Genomic DNA, 19,201 nt, shown 5'->3' with positions numbered 1-19,201 from the left:
CAACATAGAATTTGTTTTCTAATAGTAGTTATTTGTTAGCTTTGCATTCCCATAAGTGATAGTTTCCAGTCTTGGCAAACCCTTGCAGCCTCCAGCCACAAGTCCCCTGGACCTCAGAGAATGTATATACTGTGTGTGCTCCCTAATAACATGTTTCCTTAAAACTAGTACTACTGGATCCTCTAACTTTAGTAGATGTCTTTCATGTCCAACTTTTCAGAGGCCACCAAACTAGCAACCCTGAACTCATTTGTCACTCTCAAAACATAATGTATGAATATGGAAAGCTAATGTAAAAATGGTAAAGGACTGAGCCATTTGGAAGATAATCTAACATAAATGCCTGAAAAACAGGGATACAAGAAAGCAAAGGGACAAGAAGCAAGCCAGTTCACCCTGAACCCTACACATGTTTGGGAATTAGAAACATCAAGTATTACAAATTAGGGGAAACGGATGAAGTCTGATACTAAAAATAGGGAGGTTGATAGTCTATGTAGGAACAGTTAGACTTCCAGATCCTTATCTCTATACCCCACCTCCCCCTCTGCAGAAGAGATAGATTCCCTTAGGGAGGAAGAAGACTAGAGAAAATGAAGACACTAGGGGGAGAGTGTGATGTCAGCAAGAGAGTGGAATAAAAGATCCTTGGCATCACTCTTGCCACAAAAATACAACTAGAAATTATTCAGGCTGGGCGCGGTGGCTCACTCCTGTAATCCCAGCACGTTGGGAGGCCGAGGCGTGTGGATCAGTTGAGATCAGGAGTTTGAGACCAGCCTGGCCAACATGGTGAAACCTTGTCTCTACTAAAAATACAAACATTAGCTGGGCGTGGTGGTGGGTGCCTGTAATCCCAGCTACTTGGGAGGCTGAGACAGGACAATTGCTTGAACTTGGAGGTGGAGTTTGCAGTGAGCCAAGATCATGCCACTGTACTCCAGCATGGGCGAAAGAGCGAGACTCCATCTCAAAAAAAAAAAAAAAAAAATTATTCAAAGACAAGAACACCAACCTGAGTTCACCAGAACTTGGGGAAGAAGTGGAGAAACCTCCTGGGCCGACAAAATTTTTTGTAAAATAAGTGGTCATTTCAGACTGTGCCACCCCTTCCCCCAAACTGGCATAACACCACTCAGGGAGAATTTTCCTAGCCCTACAGTTTCCAAGGTGAGAGGAAGGAATTGGAGGTGGGTATTCAGTCTCCTCACTGGTCTGGGAATCTTCCCAGGGAGCCCACTCCAGTCCCATCCGGGAGAGCCAGGAGAGCTGAACTACCTGGGGTAAATTGGGGACAAAGAGCAGAGCACTGATTGTAGCAACTCATATATGGATCTTGCAGCTACTGTGTACTCAAATCAGCCAAGATACCCTATTGACAAGGCTGGCTGGGTCTTAGTGCCACTGGGGTGTCATCAGTGGGAAAGCCTGAATCCCTGGTTGGATTTTCCACAAAACTTAGTGCTCACATGGAACCTTCCCCTGGCCCAGAAACAGCTATAAAATTGGGATTAAGCCTGGCATGGCCGCTCATTTCTGTAATCCCACTTTGGGAGGCCAAGTTGGGTGGATCATTTGAGCCCAGGAGTTTAAGACCAGCCTGGGCAACATAATCCCATTTCTACCGCAAAAACAAAAGTTAGCGGCATGTGGTGGTACGTGCCTGTAATCCCAGCTACTTCAGAAGCTGAAGCAAAAGAATCGCTTGAGCCTGGGAGACAGAGGTTGCAGTGAGCCAAGATCACGCCACTGCACTCCAACCTGGGCAACAGAGCAAAACGGTATCTCAAAAAAAAAAAAAAAAAAAAAAAAAAGGTTGGGATTAAGTTCCAGTGCCCACCTAAGACTTTCACAGACTGGAAATGACGACAGGGTAGCAATATAGTTCCAGAACAACATTTACCTTTCAGTGGTCACTGTAAGTCTTCCCATCTGTGAAACAATGGCAGAGCAAGTTAGTTTAGTTTTAGTGCAATGTTTCGAATGGCAGGGCAAGTTAGTTTAGTTTTAGTGCAATGTTTCGAATGGCAGGGCAAGTTAGTTTAGTTTTAGTGCAGTGTTTCAGTTCTGATGCTCACTGTAAGTGCTCCCCAGAATGGGAAGAAACAATAGACCAGTACTTAAGCTCTTATACTAAGAAGTAAAGGCCCAAAATCACCAAAGAACACCTGCAAAAACTAGGAGAAATAGCTCTATCCTCAGATGTGCAGGCATCAACATAAACAAGCAATGATTATGAAAACTTAGGGAAATATGACACCACCAAAAGAAACCAACAAAGCTCCACCAGTGGACTCAGAAGAATTGAAGACCTATGAAATGTCAGACAGAATTCAGAATAAGCCTCTTAAAAAAGTTCAGGGAATCACAAGAAAATAGAGATAGAAAATTAAATGAAATTTAGAAAGCAATCCAGGAATATAGAGAGAAATTTGACAAAGAAATAGAAACAAGTTAAAAACAAATAGAAATCCTATCTATAAACAATACAGTAACTGAACTGGAATAACTCATTGGAAAGCTTTAGCAGCAGACTTGATCAAAGAAAAGAATTGGTGAGCTTAAGGACAGAACATAGGAAATTACCCATTCAGAGGAGCAAGAAAGAAAAGGGTAAAGAAGACCTACAAGAATTGTGGAATACCATCAAGCAAACTAACCTCCACATAATAGGAATTCCTGAAGATGAGGAAGAAAAGGGTGTAAGAAAGCATACTTAAGCAAATAATGGCTGAAAAAGTCCCAAATCTGGAGAAAGATGACATTCTCTAGGTACAGGAAGCTCACTGATCAGCAATAAAATCAACCCAAAGAAGAAATACCTATGACACATAACAATCCAGTTAACAAAAATCAAACACAAAGAAAGAACACTCAAGGCAGCAAGAGAAAAGAAATGTATCCCATTCAACAGACCCCAATAGAGCTTTCAGCAGATATCCCAGCAGAAACCCTGCAGACCAGAAGAGAGTGGAATGCTATATTTAGAGTGCTGAAGGAAAAGAAAAAACACTGCCAAGCAAGAATACTGTACCCAGCAAAGTTACCCTTTATAAACACAAAGGCAAGATAAAGATTTTCCCAGACAAACAAAAGTTGAGGGAATTCATCAACACCAGACCAGTCTTACAAAAAATGCTCAAGGGAGCTCTTCAGTCAGAAAGTGAAGGATGCTAATGGGTAAAAAGAAAGCATCTAATGGTGTTAAACTCACTGGCAAAAGAAAACTCACTGGTAAAATAAGAATTCTGACAAATTCAGAATATTCTAATACTGTAAATAGGGTGAGTAAACTACTTATATTTTAAGTATAAAGACAAAAAGACAAAACTTTTTTTTTTTTTTTTTTTTTTTTTTTTTTTTAAGACAGAGCCTCACTCTGTCACCCAGGCTGGAGAGCGCAGTGGTGCAGTCTCAGCTCACTGCAACCTGCGCCTTCCGGGTTGAAGTAATTCTCGTGCCTCAGCTTCTGAGTAGCGGGGATTACAGATATGTGCCAACACACCTGGCTCATTTTTGTATTTTTAGTAGAGACAGGGTTTCACTGTGTTGGCCAGGCTGGTCTCGATTTCCTGACCTCAGGTGATCTGCCCATCTCTGCCTCCAAAAGTGCTGGGATTACAGGCTTGAGCCACCACATCTGGCCGACAAAACTATTAAAAACAATAACTACAACAGTTATTTAAGAGACAATTGTTTAAGCAATAAAAAGATTAAATCGAAACATCAGAAAGTCAAAATGGCAATGGTGGTGTTAAAGTATAGAGTTTGTTTTTGTTACTTTTCTTTGCAAAGTTAAGTGATTATCAGTTTAAAATGACCTATTATAAGATTTTTTTTTTGTAAGCCTCACAGTAACCATAAAGCAAAAACCTATAGTAGATACACTAAAAATAAACACAAAATCAAAGCACGCTGCTAGAGAAAATCACTTACCATAGAGGAAGACAGTAAGAGAGGAAAATAGGAAGAAAGAATCTACAAAACAACCAAAAACAAGGAACAACATGGCGGTAGTAAACCCTTACCTATCAGCAATAGCCTTGAATATAAATGGATTAAATTCTCCAATTAAGAGTGGCAGAATGGATTAAAAAACAAGACCCAGCCATATGCTGGCTACAAGAAACTCACTTCATCTATAAAGATAAGCACAGAATGAAAGTGAAGGTATGGACAATGATAATTTATGCAAATGGAAACCAAAAAAGAGCAAGAGTGTCTATAGTTTTATCACATAAAATAAACTTAAATCAAGATGGTTAAAAAAAAAGACAGAGAAGGCCATTATATAATGACAAAGGGGTCAATACAACAAGAGGATATAACAATTGTAAATATATACACACCCAACGCCAGAGCACCCAAATATATAAAACAAATATTAATAGACCTAAAAAGAGAGATAGATTGCAATATAGTAATACTAGGGAACATCCACACTTTCAATGTGAACAGATCATCCAGACAGAAAAGCAACAAAGAAACATAGTCGTTAAACTGTACTCTGGACCAAATGGACCTAACAGACATTTACAGAACATTCCATCCAACAGTTGCTGAATACACATATTTCTCAACGGCACATGGAATATTCTCCAGGATTGATCATACGTTAGGTCACAAAACAAGTGGTAACAAATTTTTAAAATTGAAATTATATTTATCTTTTCTGGCCACAGTGGAATAAAACTAGAAATCCATAATCAGAGGAACATTGGAAACAGTACAAACTGATGGAAATTAAACAACAAATGGACCAGTGAAGAAATTTTAAAGTAAATTTTAAAATTTCTTGAGACAAATGAAAATAGAAACAAAATACCAAAACCTATGGAATACAGCAAAAGCGGTTCTAAGAGGGAAGTGTATAGCAATAAACATCTATATCAAAAAGTAAAAAGACTTCAAATAAACAACCTAATGATACACCTCAAGGAACTAGAAAAGCAAAACTAAACAAACCCCCAATTTTTTATTCTTTTTTTCTCCCTGAAAAAAGGCACCTAAAAAACCAAAGTTAATAGAAAGAAAGAATAAGGAAGCAGAAGTAAATGAAACCAAGACTAAAATAATACAAAGATCAATGAAATGAAAATGGTTTTTTTTGATAAGATAACCAAAATTGACAAACCTTTAACAAGACTGTGGGTGGGAGGGTGCGGGGGCAGAGAAGACCCAAATAAGCAAAACCAGAGGTGAGAAATGAGACATTGTCAGTGATACCACAGATATACAAAAGATCATTAGAGACTACTATGAACAACTGTACACCAAAAAATTGCAAAGCCTAGAAGAAATGTATAAACTCCCTGACACATTCAACCCACCGAGACTGGATGAGGAAGAAACAAAAGACCTCAACAAACCAATAATGAGTAATGAGATTGAAGCCATATTAAAAAAAGTCTCTCAACCAAGAAAAGCCCAGGACCTGTTGCTTCACTGGGAAATTCTGCCAAACATTTAAAGAACTAATACCAATTCAACTCAAACTCCTCAAAACAAAAATTTTTTTGGAAGAGAAGGGAATACTTCCCAACTGATTCTACAAGGGCAGCATTACCCTGATACTAAAACCAGACAAGGATGCAACAAGAAAATGACAGGCCAGCATCCCTGATGAACATAGATGCAAAAATCCTCGACAAAATACTAACAAACTGAGTTCACCAACACATTAAAAAGATCATCCTGGGATACAAAGAGGGGAAGAACAGACACCAGGCATACTTGAGGGTGGGGGGTTGAAGGAAGGAGAGGATCAGGAAAAATACCTATTGGGTACTATGCTTGTTACCTGGATGATGAAATAATCTGTACACCAAGCCTCTGTGACACGCAGTTTACCCATATAACAAACCTGCACATGTACCTCTCAACCTAAAAAAAAAAAGATTATCATGATCAAGTGGAATTCCCAGGGATGCAAGGATGATTCAACATACAGAAATCAATAAACAAGGTACATCACATTAATATAATCAAGACCAAAAACCATATGATGATTTCAGTAGATACTGAAAAAGCATTCAGTAGAATTCAACATCCCTTCTTGATAAAAATTCTCAACAAACTGAGTGAGAACATACTTCGGCCAGGTGTGGTGGCTCATGCCTGTAATCCCAGCACTTTGGGAGGCTGAGGTGGGTGGATCCCTTGGAGTCAGGAGTTTGAGACCAGCCTGGCCAACATGGTGAAACCCCATCTCTACTAAAAATACAAAGATTAGCTGGGTGTGGCGGTGCACACCTGTAATCCCAGCTATTTGGGAGGCTGAGGTGAGAGAATCACTTGAGCCAGGGCGGTGGAGGTTGCAGTGAGCTGAGATTGCGCCACTGCACTCCAGCCTGGGTGATAGAGCGAGACTGTATCTCAAAAGAGAAAAAAAAAGAAGGAATGTATCTCAAACCATATATGACAAACCCACAGCTAACATCATATTCAACCTTGAAAAGTTGAATAATTTTTATTGAAGATCAGGAACAAGACAAGGATGCCCACTCTAACCACTTCTGTTCAACTTAGTACTTGAAGTCCTAGCCCGAGCAATTAGGCAAGAGAAAGAAATAAAGGGTACCCAAATCGGAAAGGAAGAAACCACATTATCTTTATTTGCATATGACATGATCCTGTATTTAGAAAAACCTCAAGATTCCACCAAAAACTGCTAAAACTGATAAACAAATTCAGTTAAATTTCAGGATACAAAATCAACATGACAAAAATCTGTAACATTTCTATACATCAACGGCAAGCAATCTGAAAAAGAAGTCAGAAAAGCAATCCCATTTACATAGCTACAAAAAATAAAATACCTAGGAATAAACTTAACCAAATAAGTGAAGAATCTCTGTGATGAAAACTATAAAAGATTGATGACAGAAATTGAAGAGGACATAACAGAAAATGAAAAGATACTTCATACTCATGGATTAGAAGAATTAATATTGTTATGGAGTTCGAGACCAGCCTGGCCAACATGGTGAAACCCCATCTCTACTAAAAATAGAAAAATTAGCCAGGCCTGGTGGCCGGCGCCTGTGATCCCAGCTACTCAGGAGACTGAGGCAGGAGAATCACTTGAACCTGGGAGGCAGAGGTTGCAGCAAGCGAAGATCACGCCACTACATTCCAGCCTGGGCGACAAAGCGAGACTCCATCTCAAAAGTCAATATTACCCAAAGTAATCTCAGAGTCAGTATAATCTCTATCAAAACACCAATGACATTTTTCACAGAAATAGAAAAAGAATCCTAAAATTTGTGTGGAATGACAGAAGACCTTGAATACCTAAAGCTATCCTGAGCAGAAAGAACAAAGCTGGAGACATCACACGGCCTGACTTTGAATACCACAAAGCTATAGTAGCCAAAACACCTTAGTTCTATATGTATGTTCACAAATGTTACACACACATAGGTATATAAAATACTTACAAAATTTTTGTTTTTTGAGACAGTGTCTCGCTTTGTTGTCCAGGCTGGAGTGCAATGGCGTGATCTTGGCTTGCTGGTTCAAGCAGTTCTCTGCCCCAGCCTCCCAAGTAGCTGGGATTACAGGCACCCGCCACAAACGCCTGGCTAATGTTTTTGTATTTTTAGTAGAGATGGGGTATCACCATCTTGGTCAGGCTGGTCTTGAACTCCTGACCTCATGATCCACCTGCCTTGGCCTCCCAAAGTGCTGGGATTACAGGTGTGAGCCACTGCACTCGGCCTAGACCTACAAAATTATACTTGGAGAATCCTGACAAAAAGGCTGGCTGAGAAAGCACACCCATAATTATACTCAACTCTCATATACAGAACTCCAGTTAACTTTGTAGTGCTTCGTAGCCAAGACTCGCCAGAAATTGGCAGAACATCTCTAACATAAGAGAGGCCAAAAGAAAGGGAAAAATGTACCTCAGAGATAACAAAAACAATGTAATAAGCAAAAGAAAAAATGTAAATGAACTGTAATTCATATTCTTGTAGAGGTAAGGTGAAGGAACAAGAATAAATTGCTATTTTCTAAAACAAGAACATTCAGAAAGCTTGGGAACTAAAAATAAGAGAGCTGAAATTTAAAATCAGTGATTGGATAAAGTTGAGAAAACATCTTATAAAACAAAAAGAAGAAACAAGAGATGACTTAGAGAAAAAAGATAAGAAATGGGGAAGCAAAATTCAAGTTGTCCAATGTTTAACTGACCAGAATTCCAGAAAAAAAGAATAGAGAAAATGAACAGCAGGATGTTATCAAAGTAACAATGTAGGAGTAGATGGACATGCATCTGTTTCCAATACCATTGAGTGAAGAAAATAAACCACAGTTCCATGAAATTGTAGAACACCAAGGATGAAGAGAAGCTGCAAAAACTGAAAAATCAACTCTTCAATCAGAAAATTGAGGTTTCAGGGCAAACCATTCTCCCAAAAACTGGAGGGAAAGGTACATACTGAGAATCACAGATTACCTCCAGAAACCTCACCAGATTCTCAGGGTAAAGAGGAAAATCTCCTCAAGCTTCAGGTAGGGAGAAGGGGAATCCTCATCTTGAAATAAGCCAGAGCACTCCTTAGCAATGGTTTGCTTTCAAGTAAACTGTTTTATCAAGCCTAATTGACATGTGCTGTACCAGAGCCTAACTGACCTGGAGGAAGATGTTAGTCCATTTGGCATTGCTATAAAATACCCGAGACTGGTAATTTATAAAGAAGAGGGGTTTATTTGGTTCACATTTCTGCAGGCTGTACCAGAAGCATGGCACCAGCATCTATCTGCTCAGCTCCTGGTGAGGCCTCAGGAAGCTTTCCCTTATGGTGGAACACAAAGGGGAGCAGGCACAGCACATGGAGAGAGAGAGAGAGAGAGAGAGCAAGAGAGAGAGGGGAGGGAGGTGCCGACTCTTTAACAACCAGATCTCGCACCAGCTCTTGCGTGAACTATAGTAATAGAGTAAGAACTCACTCATAAGTGCAGGGACAACATCAAGCCATTCATGAGGGATCTGGCCCCATGACCCAAACAGTTCCCACTAGGCCCCCACCTTCAACACTGGGAATCACATTTCAGCATGAATTGGAGGGGAAAAATACCCAAAGTGTATCAGAAGGGAAACACCCAACCGCAGCTCTCTCTAGCCTTCCTGTCTTACCTAATGAGGGGAGAAGGGAACCTGAGAAGCCCTTGTGAAAGTCACGGCCCAGGCACACAGGCTCACTAAAAGACTGAGAACTAATTATGTGGTTATAGGACACTCCCCCCACCACACACACACCTAACCACCACCGATCCATCTCCTGTATAATGATAGTGGATTACTGCTAAACGAACTAATTTTGAGACCCTGTTTTAATAAGGAGTCTTTAGGGAAACCAAGAAACGATAAGAGATACAAAAACAAGGATGTGATTGCAGCAACATGGATGCAGCTGGAGGCCATTATCCTAAGTGAATTAATGCAGAAACAACCAGAACTACATGTTCCCAACTCCTAAGTGGGAGCTAGACATTGGGTATTCATGGACATAAAGATGGGAACAGTAGACACTGGGGACTACAAGACAGGGGAGAGAGGGAGGGGAGAAAGGGTTGAAAAGCTGTCTATTGGGTACTCTGCTCACGACCAGAGTAGCAATATCAGTTGTACTCCGGACCTCAGCATCACACAAAATACCCTTGTAACCTGCACGAGTCCCTCTGAACCTAAAATAAAAATTGATTTAGAAAAAGGACACTAAAGGAAATTTAACCTATACAGCTACACAAAACAGTAAACACAACCCAACTCTTAATCAGAGAAACATAAAGCCTCAAACAAAAGGACTCTTTACTGCAGTTTCTTCTATACCGTGTATCATGTCTGCTTTCAACAGAAACTTACAAGACATGGTAAAAGACAAAAATCAAAGTTGCATAAGGCATAACAAGTATCAGAACCATTGCCAAACTCATTTATGGCAGCAATTTTGGAATAATTAGACAGGAAATTTTAAGTAATTATTATTAATACACTAAAAGCTCTAATGGAAAAAGTAAACAACATGCAAGAAAGATGGATAACATAAGCAGACAATAGAAACTCTAAGAAAGAACCCAAAAGAAATACTAGAAATAAAAATACTATAACAGAAATGAGGAATGCCTTTGGACTTATTGATAGACTGGAAAGGACAATAGATAACCTGGGAAAGACTCAATGAGCTTGAAGATATGTCAATAGAAAGTTCCAAAATTTAAACTGCAAAGAGAAAAAGAATGAAAATGACAGAACATGACAGGGCCTGGTAGCTCACACTGTATCTCAGCACTTCAGGAGGCCCAGGTAGGAAGATCACTTGAGACCAAGATTGAAGACCTGCCTGGGCAACAGAGAGAGATCTGTTGACTCCACAAAAAAGAAAAAGGAAAAGAATAGGATATCCAAAAACTGTGGGACAGTTACGAAATTATATATATTTAAGTCCTTGCTTTGGCTGAACATACACTAAAATTGGAACAATACAGAGACACAACATGTACAACATGGCCCTGTGCAAGGATGATATGTAAGGTCATGAAGCATAGAAAAAACATTTCTAATTTTTTTTTTTTAGATGGAGTCTCACTCTGTCACCCAAGCTGGAGTGCATGGCGTGATCCCAGCTCACTGCAACCTCTGCTGCCCAGCTTCAAGCGATTCTCCAGCCTCAGCCTCCCGAGTAGCTGCCACCACGCTTGGCTAATTTTTGTAATTTTAGTAGAGACGGGGTTTCACCATCTTGGGCAAGCTGGTCTTGAACTCCTGACCTCGTGTTCCACCCGCCTTGGCCTCCCAAAGTGCTGGGGTTACAGGTGTAAGGTACCTCACCCAGCCAACATTTCTTATTTATTTATTTACTTTTTAGACAGAGTCTCACTCTGTTGCCCAGTCTGGAGTGCAGTGGTATGATCTAGGCTCACTGCAAGCTCCGCCTCCTGGGTTTATACCATTCTCCTGCCTCAGCCTCCCAAGTAGCTAGGACTACAGGCACCCGCCACCACATTCAGCTAATTTTTTGTATTTTTTAGTAGAGACAGGGTTTCACCATGTTAGCCAGGACGGTCTCGATCTCCTGACCTCGTGATCCACCCGCCTCGGCCTCCCAAAGTGCTGGGATTACAGGCGTGAGCCACTGCGCCTGACCAATTTTTTAAAAAATTAAAAAATATATAATATATGTATATGTAAAATTGTATACACACAATGGGAATAACAGGAAAAGAGAGGAATAGAAGAACCATCTGAAGTAATAACGTCTGAGTATTTTCAAAACTAAAGACAGATGTCAAACCACAAATCCAGTTTAGAAAGTTAAGAAAACAAGATAAATACCAAATGCCAGGTGGGGTGGCTCACACCTGTTATCCCAGCACTTTGGGAGGCCGAGGTAGGCAGATTACTTGAGGTCAGGAGTTCAAGACCAGCCTGGCCAACATGGTGAAACCCTGTCTCTACTAAAAATACAAAAATTAGCCAGGCCTGGTGGCAGGTGCTTATAATCCCAGCTACTCGGGAGACTGAGGCAGGAGAATTGCTTGAACCTGGGAGGTGGAGGTTGCAGTGAGCTGGGCGCCACTCTACTCCAACCTGGGAGACAGAGTGAGACTCCATCTCCAAAAAAATAATAATAAAATAAATAAATAGATAAATAAATACATACATACCTACATACAAGAAAGTCTGTAGCTAGGCATATCATAATCAAATAGCAGAAAATCAGATAACATCCTGAAAAAACCTAGAGGACAAAAAACACCTTACCTATGGAGAGTGGAGTGAAGTACTTCTATATTTATTATGTTTTTAATTGTATTTTTATTTTTGTGGTCACCTGGTAAGTGTATGTATTTATGGGGTACATGAGATATTTTGATGCGGGTACAATGCGTAATCACATCAGGATGAATGAGGTATCCATCACCTCAAGCATTTATCATTTTTTTGTATTACAAACCATCTTTATACTCTAGTTGTTTTTAAATATATAGTAAATTGTTGACTGGAGTCACCCTGTTGTGCTATCAAATAATATATTTTATTCCTTCTATCTAATAATATTTTTGTACCCATTAACTATCTCCTCCCCTACCCACGTACCCACTACCCTTCCCAGCCTCTGGTAACCATTGTTCTACTCTCTATTTCTATGAGTTCAACTGTCTTAATTTTTAGCTCCCACAAGTAAGTAAGAACATGCAAAGCTTGTCTTTCTATGCCTGGCTTCTTTTACTTAACATAATGACCCCCATTTCCACCCATGTTGTTGCAGATGAATGACAGGATCATTCTTTTTTATGGCTGGATAGTGTGTGTGTGTGTGTGTGTGTGTGTGTGTGTGTGTGTGTGTGTGTGTGTGTGTGTGTGTGTATGCCATCTTTCCTTTATCCATTTATCTGTTGATGGACACTTAGATTGATCCCAAATCTTAGCTATTGTGAATAGTGCTGCGGCAAACGTGAGAATGAAGATATCTCCTTGATTTACTGATTTCCCTTCTTTTGGGTATATTCCTGGCAGTGGGATTGCTAAATCATATGGTAGTTCCATTTTTAGTTTCTCGAGGAACCTCCATACTGTTCTCCATGGTGGCTGTAGTAATTTAAATTCCCACCAGCAGTGTAGCAGGGTTCCCCTTTCTCCACATCGTTAATTGCCTGTCTTTTGGATAAAAGCCATTTTAACTGGTGTGAGATGATATCTCATTGTAGTTTTGATTTGCATCTCCCTGATGGTCATAATGTAATATTGAGTACCTTTTCATATACCTGCTTACCATTTGTATGTCTACTTTGGAGTAATGTCTATTCTGATCTTTTGCCCATCTTTAAATTTGTATTACTAGATTTTTTATTGAGTTGTTTGAGCTCTTAATCTATTCTGGTTATTAATCTCTTGTCAAATGGATAGTTTGCAAATATTTTCTTCCATTTGGGGGATTGTCGCTTCACTTTGTTGATTGTATCCTTTGCTGCATAGAAGTGATCCCATTTGTCCATTTTTGCTTTGGGTGCCTGTCTTTGTGGGGTATTACTCAAGAAATCTTTGCTCAGTGCAATGTCCTGGAGAGTTTTCCAAATGTTTTCTTTTAGTAGGTTCATAGTTTGAGGTTTTAGATTTAAGTATTTAATTCATTTTGATTTGATTTTTGTATATGGTAAGAGGTAGGGATCTAGTTTCTTTTCTTCTTCTTTTTTTTTTTTTTTCTTTTTGAGACAGGGTCTCACTGTCTCCCAGGCTGGAGTACAGTGGTGTGATCACAACTTACTGCAACCTCCACCTCCCAGGTTCAAGCAATTCTAATGCCTCAGTCTCCTGAGTAGCTGGGATTTCAGGTGTATGCCATCATGCCTGGCTAATTTTTGTATTTTGAGTAGAGACAGGGTTTCACCATGTTGCCCAGGGTGGTCTCAAACTTCTGGCCTCAAGTGATCCACACTGGCCTTGGCCTCCTAAAGTGCTGGGATTATAGGTGTGAGCAAGTATCTAGTTGTATTCTACTATATATGGATATCCAGTTTTCCCAGCACCATTTATTGAAGAGACTGTTCTTTCCCCAATGTATGTTCTTGGCACATTTGTTGGAAATGAGTTCTCTGTAGATGTCTGGATATTTTCTGGGTTATCTATTCTATTCCATTGGTATGTATGTCTATTTTTATGCCAGTACCATGCTGTTTTGGTTACTATAACTCTGTAGTATTATTCGAATTCAGGTAATGTTATTCCTCCAGTATTGCTCTTTTTGCTCAGGATAGCTTTGGTTATTCTGGATCTTTCATGGTTCCAGGTAAACTTTAGGATTGTGTTTTCTATTTCTGAGAAGAAGTATTTTATTTTATTTGTAGCTATGGTACATGGGATTACTTTCTTGATTTCTTTTTCAGATTGTTCACTGCTGGCACATAAAAATGCTACTGATTTTTGTATGTTGGTTTTGTCTCCTTCAACTTTACTGAATTTATTAGTTCTAATAGTTTTTTTGGTGGAGTCTTTTAGATTTTCCAAATATAAGGTTATATTATCTATAATTTGACTTCTTCCTTTCTAGTTTGGATGCCCTTTCTTTCTATTGTCTCATTGCTGTCAGACATACAGAGTGAAATATTTAAAGTATTGAAAGAAAAGCCCTACCAACCTATGGTAACTCCATGTTTCCAGTTGGTAGTTGCTTAGGCAAAACACCTTGGAGTCATTCTTGATTCTCCTTGTCCCTCACATCCCAAATCCTGTCTTTTAGCATACCGAGATGTAATTAGAAAAAAAAAAATCTGTAATCCTCCCCTTCTACTTCTATCTCCTTGGTCCAAGCCATCATTATCTCTTCTCTGGATTATTGCTATAGACTCCGTACCGCAGTCTAAACAGAGCAACTAGAATGATTGAAATCCAATCTAGTACTACTACAGAAGCTTCCCATTTCACCACCTGTCTATGAATTACTTAATTTCTCTGTGCCTCAGTTGCTTCATCTGTAAAAAGAGAATAATACCTCCTCAGGAAATCGTGTGATTTGATGAGGAGGCACTTGCTTAATACCAACCTGATACATAGAAAATAGTAAAGTTTAGCGGGTTTTTAAAATTATTTGTGTTTCCAATTTGCCCTTCAAATCAGAAGCTTAGTTTTGTCTTATTCTTCAGTGCTTGAGGTGGGATGGTTTGTAGAAACATTTGGATTCTGAATACCTATCTCATTGCTGTCAAGCAGAATCCTCTCTCTTTTAGTGCCTGAAAATATTCAGATGTCCAGAAACATTGTTAACCAAAGGAAATTCCATTTCTAGCTCTGCTGTTTGTATAGGCAATGTAGTGGGTCAGTTTCCTGCACTGTGCAGAAATTGCTTTGTCAGTGGAAAATGTTATTTTTCTCGGTTTTACAGTTCCTAACTTTTGAGGCATTTGTTCCCTAGAGGATACTAAAAGAAGGAAATCTCCAGACAGCTGCCCATTGATTTTTTGCTTGAGCTTTATCTGATATTTTACCCTGACCCCTTTTGGTTTTTTATTACATTTGTAACATCACATACCTAGCATTTTTTTTTTCTTCTTCATATAAGCCTTACCTATCTGGAACTGTCAGTACTCGGAAGGGACTTAGAGTATTGAATGTTCCCACTCATATTTCCTGTTAGGCCTTATGCTTTTTATAACAAGCCAAAAAGAGTAAGAAAGATTTCACCATAGATTTGCTAATGGCAATGTAGGATGCAATGAGTATGGTTTAATGGAAGAGCCCTGGGGTGGGGCCTGTGAGCCTTGCTCTGCCACTGACACCTGTATGACTACCTGGGCTTGAGTTAAACCTTCTGCATAAATTCTAGCAAAAGAGGCTAGCTCAAAGAGGAGATTCAGTGTCTGAATGTCTGAGAGAGTGTGAAAATAAGAAAAGTTGACCAGGCACAGTGGCCCACGCCTGTAATCGCAGCACTTTGGGAGGCCGAGGTGGGCGGATCACCTGAGGTCAGGAGTTCAAGACCAGCCTGACCAACGTGGAGAAACCCCATGTCTACTAAAAATACAAAAAATTAGCCAGGTGTGGTAATGCATGCCTGTAATTCCAGCTGCTCGGGAGGCTGAGGCAGGAAAAGCGCTTAAATGTGGGAGGCAGAGGTTGCAGCGAGCCAAGATCATGCCATTATACTCCAGCCTGGGTGACAGAGCGAAACTCCGTCTCAAAAAAAAAAAAAAAAAAAAGTCAAGTCACTTGAGACCCCAACCCACTAACAAGAGAAGAGGAACTGGGGCAGACCCGAACTGAACTGGTTCTGTAAAGCAGCCAGGGCACAGACCAGAGCAGACTATGGGCCTGAGCAGTGTATGCCCTTGGGGCCTGGAAAGTAGGGGCTGGGACTTCCTTTCTTGAATAGAGGGAGAAGGACACATGAGAATCTGGTAAAAAACCCAAAACAAACAAAACATTCTAGTAGCTTCAGACCCTCCACTGGGCATGGTGTCTTCTTGCCCCACAGACAATAGGTAGGCAAAGTGGATGGAAGCGACTGCTAACATGATACACAGCTCCCAGGGCTTAGACACGTCCCACCTCAGCAAGCTGGACCCATCCGAGCTGTGGTGTCAGGGTAGAACAAACGATTCTGTTTTTTGAGACAGAGTGTCGCTCTGGTTGCCCAGGCTGGAGTGCAATGCCGTGATCTCAGCTCACCACAACCTCTGCCTCCCAGGTTCGAGCGATTCTCCTGCTTCAGCCGCTCGAGTAGCTGGGATTACAGGCGCCCGCCAACACGCTCAGCTAATTTTTTGTATTTTAAGTAGAGACGGGGATTTCACTATGTTGGCCAGGCTGACCTGACCTCAGGTGATCCGCCCGCCTTGGCCTCCCAAAATGCTAGGATTACAGGCCTGAGCTACTGCGCCTGGCCGAACAAATGATTCTTACATGCAGGTTTTTTTTAAAATTATTATTATACTTTAAGTTCTAGGGTACATGTACACAACGTGCAGATTTGTTACATATGTATACATGTGCCATGTTGGTGTGCTGCACCCGTTAACTCGTCATTTACATTAGGTATATCTCCAAATGCTATCCCTCCCCGCTACCCCCACCCCATGACAGGCCCGGGTGTGTGATGTTCCCCACACTGTGTCCAAGTGTTCTCATTGTTCATTTCCCACCTATGAGTGAGAACATGCGGTGTTTGGGAACAGCTAGGCCAGCCCCCATTGACTAGGGGAGATGATGGTAGCTTTGAGACACTCCTAGTAGCTGCAGTTCTGTTATCCTGCACCCTATTCACCTTCCAGGCCCATGCACCTCCATGGAAATACCTTATCTGTAAGCCTTGTGTCTCTACTTCAGTTTAGGCCTCCTAGACTATAGCAGAGAAAAACAAAAAATAGACCAGGTTTTAGGCACTGCAGGAAAAAAAAGTGTGTTCATTCTCTGAGCCTCTGAAGTAATGCGGCTATTATATTTAGATGGATCAGTAAAAGGAGAAACTTCTTCAGGTTTTTAGGCTTAGGATTCAGCACTGAGATTTCTCTGTGCTCTGAAGGACCATCCAGTAACTGTCCTTCCAATAACTTTCCTTAGTTTCTTGTTACAATTGCGATTCCAGTGGTTATCAAACTTCTTCCTAGTGGATTGCTTTTCCACTCTTGATTGACATTACTTGTTCCCAGGTGTTTTTTTGCTGTTGCAAACGGTGTTGAAATAAACATCTTTTGTAGTCCCAGCACTCTGGGAGGCCGAGACGGGCGGATCACGAGGTCAGGAGATCGAGACCATCCTGGCTAACACGGTGAAACCCCGTCTCTACTAAAAAATACAAAAAAAACTAGCCGGGCGAGGTGGCAGGCACCTGTAGTCCCAGGTACTCGGGAGGCTGAGGCAGGAGAATGGCGTAAACCCGGGAGATGGAGCTTGCAGTGAGCCGAGATCCGGCCACTGCACTCCAGCCCGGGCGACAGAGCGAGACTCCGTCTCAAAAAAAAAAAAAAAAAAAAAAAAAAATATTTGTACTTAAATGATACTTTTTTTTTTTTGAGACGGAGTCTCACTCTGTCGCCCAGGCTGGAGGTGCAGTGGCGCCATCTTGGCTCACTGCAAGCTCCGCCTCCCGGGTTCACGCGATTCTCCTGCCTTAGCCTCCAGGAGTAGTTGGGACTACAGGCGCCCGCCACCACGCCTGGCTATTTTTTTTCATATTTTTTTTAGTAGAGACGGGATTTCACCGTATTAGCCAGGATGGTCTCGATCTCCTGACCTCGTGATCCACCCACCTTGGCCTCCCAAAGTGCTGGGATTACAGGCGTGAGCCACTGTGCCCAGCCGATATATGTGTATTTTAACAGTAAATTTTAAACATTAAACCAATGACTTAATTCATTTATTGAATTTTGTTGTTGTAGTATATCACACATAGAGTACACCAGTCATTTATCAATAACTGATGTGTTCACAAAATGAACACATGCTCATAATCACTACTCATATCAACACAGAAAATTACCAGCACCCTGGAAGTCTCGCTCAGCTTCTCTCTCTCAATCACTACCACCTCCTTCCTGTCCAGGGCAAACAGTATCCTAATTTCTAAGATCATTCATTCGTTTTACCTACTTAGCTGTAAATTTTTTAAATGAAGACATAGTATATTATTCTTTGGAATCTGGCTCCCCACCTCCTTATTGTATGTTAAGATTCATCTGTGTTGTTGGTAATGTAGCAAAGTTCATTTTTCTGTTGCTGTATAGTATATCATTATATGCATAGAGCACTTTTTTTATTTATTCATTCTCATTGCACTGTTCTACAGTGCCACCTTACCATAAACCAGGCATCCATATCTCAGGGGGTGTTTCTGGACCTGTCATTCTGTTTCATTGATATATTTGTCTATCCTTGTGCCAAAACTGTCTTTCTTATGGCTATGTCATTAACTTAGCTAATGCTTAGAGCTACGTAATGTAGATAATTATAGCTGTATAATAATAATGTATCGATATCTGGTAGAATAAGTTCTTCTACTTTGTTATTCTTTTAAAACTACCTTGACTATTCTTGGCCCTGTGTATGTTCATTTAAGTTTTACAAACAAGTTGAAATTACTCCGTCCCCTCCAAAAAAAAAAAAGCATGCTAGAATTTTCATTGGGAATTCTTTGAGGAGAATGGCCATCTGTACTATGTTAAATCTTCCTGTCCCTGAAAGTGGTGTGTCTGTTTATGTGGGTCTTTAATTTCTCTCAATAGTGTTTTATAGTTTTCTGTGTTAAGGTCTTATGTATCTTTCATTGATTTACTCTTACATATTCAGTGGGCTTTTAAATGTAATAAGTGATATTTTAAAAATGATTCCTAATTGTTGCATGTATTGGAGACATTTTTATATATTAAAGCATAGGTTTTTAATTATAAGATTTTATGAGATTTAAGGTATATATCATTTTAAGAATCACTTAATATTCAAATTCAAATCACCACGGGAATACTGGGTAAACTGAGGAAAGTAAAGTTGGATTAAATCCAGGGTTGTATCCTTGGAGAATTCAAAAGGAACCAGGAACTTGTTCCTCAACTGTGTGAGTTCTGTGTTGATTGCTTCAGAGAGATTGCCTTAGGGCTTGCTTTCTCTCTCAGCTAAAGTGATTGGGATTTGGCAGTCAAGGTGCTTTTGTTTTTCAGGTACCCTGAGCCCTCTCCTAGCCAGCCCGCATTTGTGAGCACTCGG

General features: G+C 40.4%; 1 protein-coding gene and 1 pseudogene across 2 annotated transcripts in view; both read left to right on the top strand.

The window, feature by feature from the left end:
- The window catches only part of TPST1 (tyrosylprotein sulfotransferase 1), a 142,536-nt gene that overhangs the window by 115,178 nt on the left and 8,157 nt on the right, over window positions 1–19,201 (top strand). The gene's annotated exons all lie outside the window — the stretch shown is intronic.
- LOC115898448 lies at window positions 10,451–10,563 on the top strand (annotated as a pseudogene).

Source organism: Rhinopithecus roxellana, chromosome 6, assembly GCF_007565055.1.
Source record: "Rhinopithecus roxellana isolate Shanxi Qingling chromosome 6, ASM756505v1, whole genome shotgun sequence".
In the NCBI taxonomy this organism is placed as follows: Eukaryota; Metazoa; Chordata; class Mammalia; order Primates; family Cercopithecidae; genus Rhinopithecus; species Rhinopithecus roxellana.
This window is presented reverse-complemented; position numbering and strand designations above follow the sequence as displayed.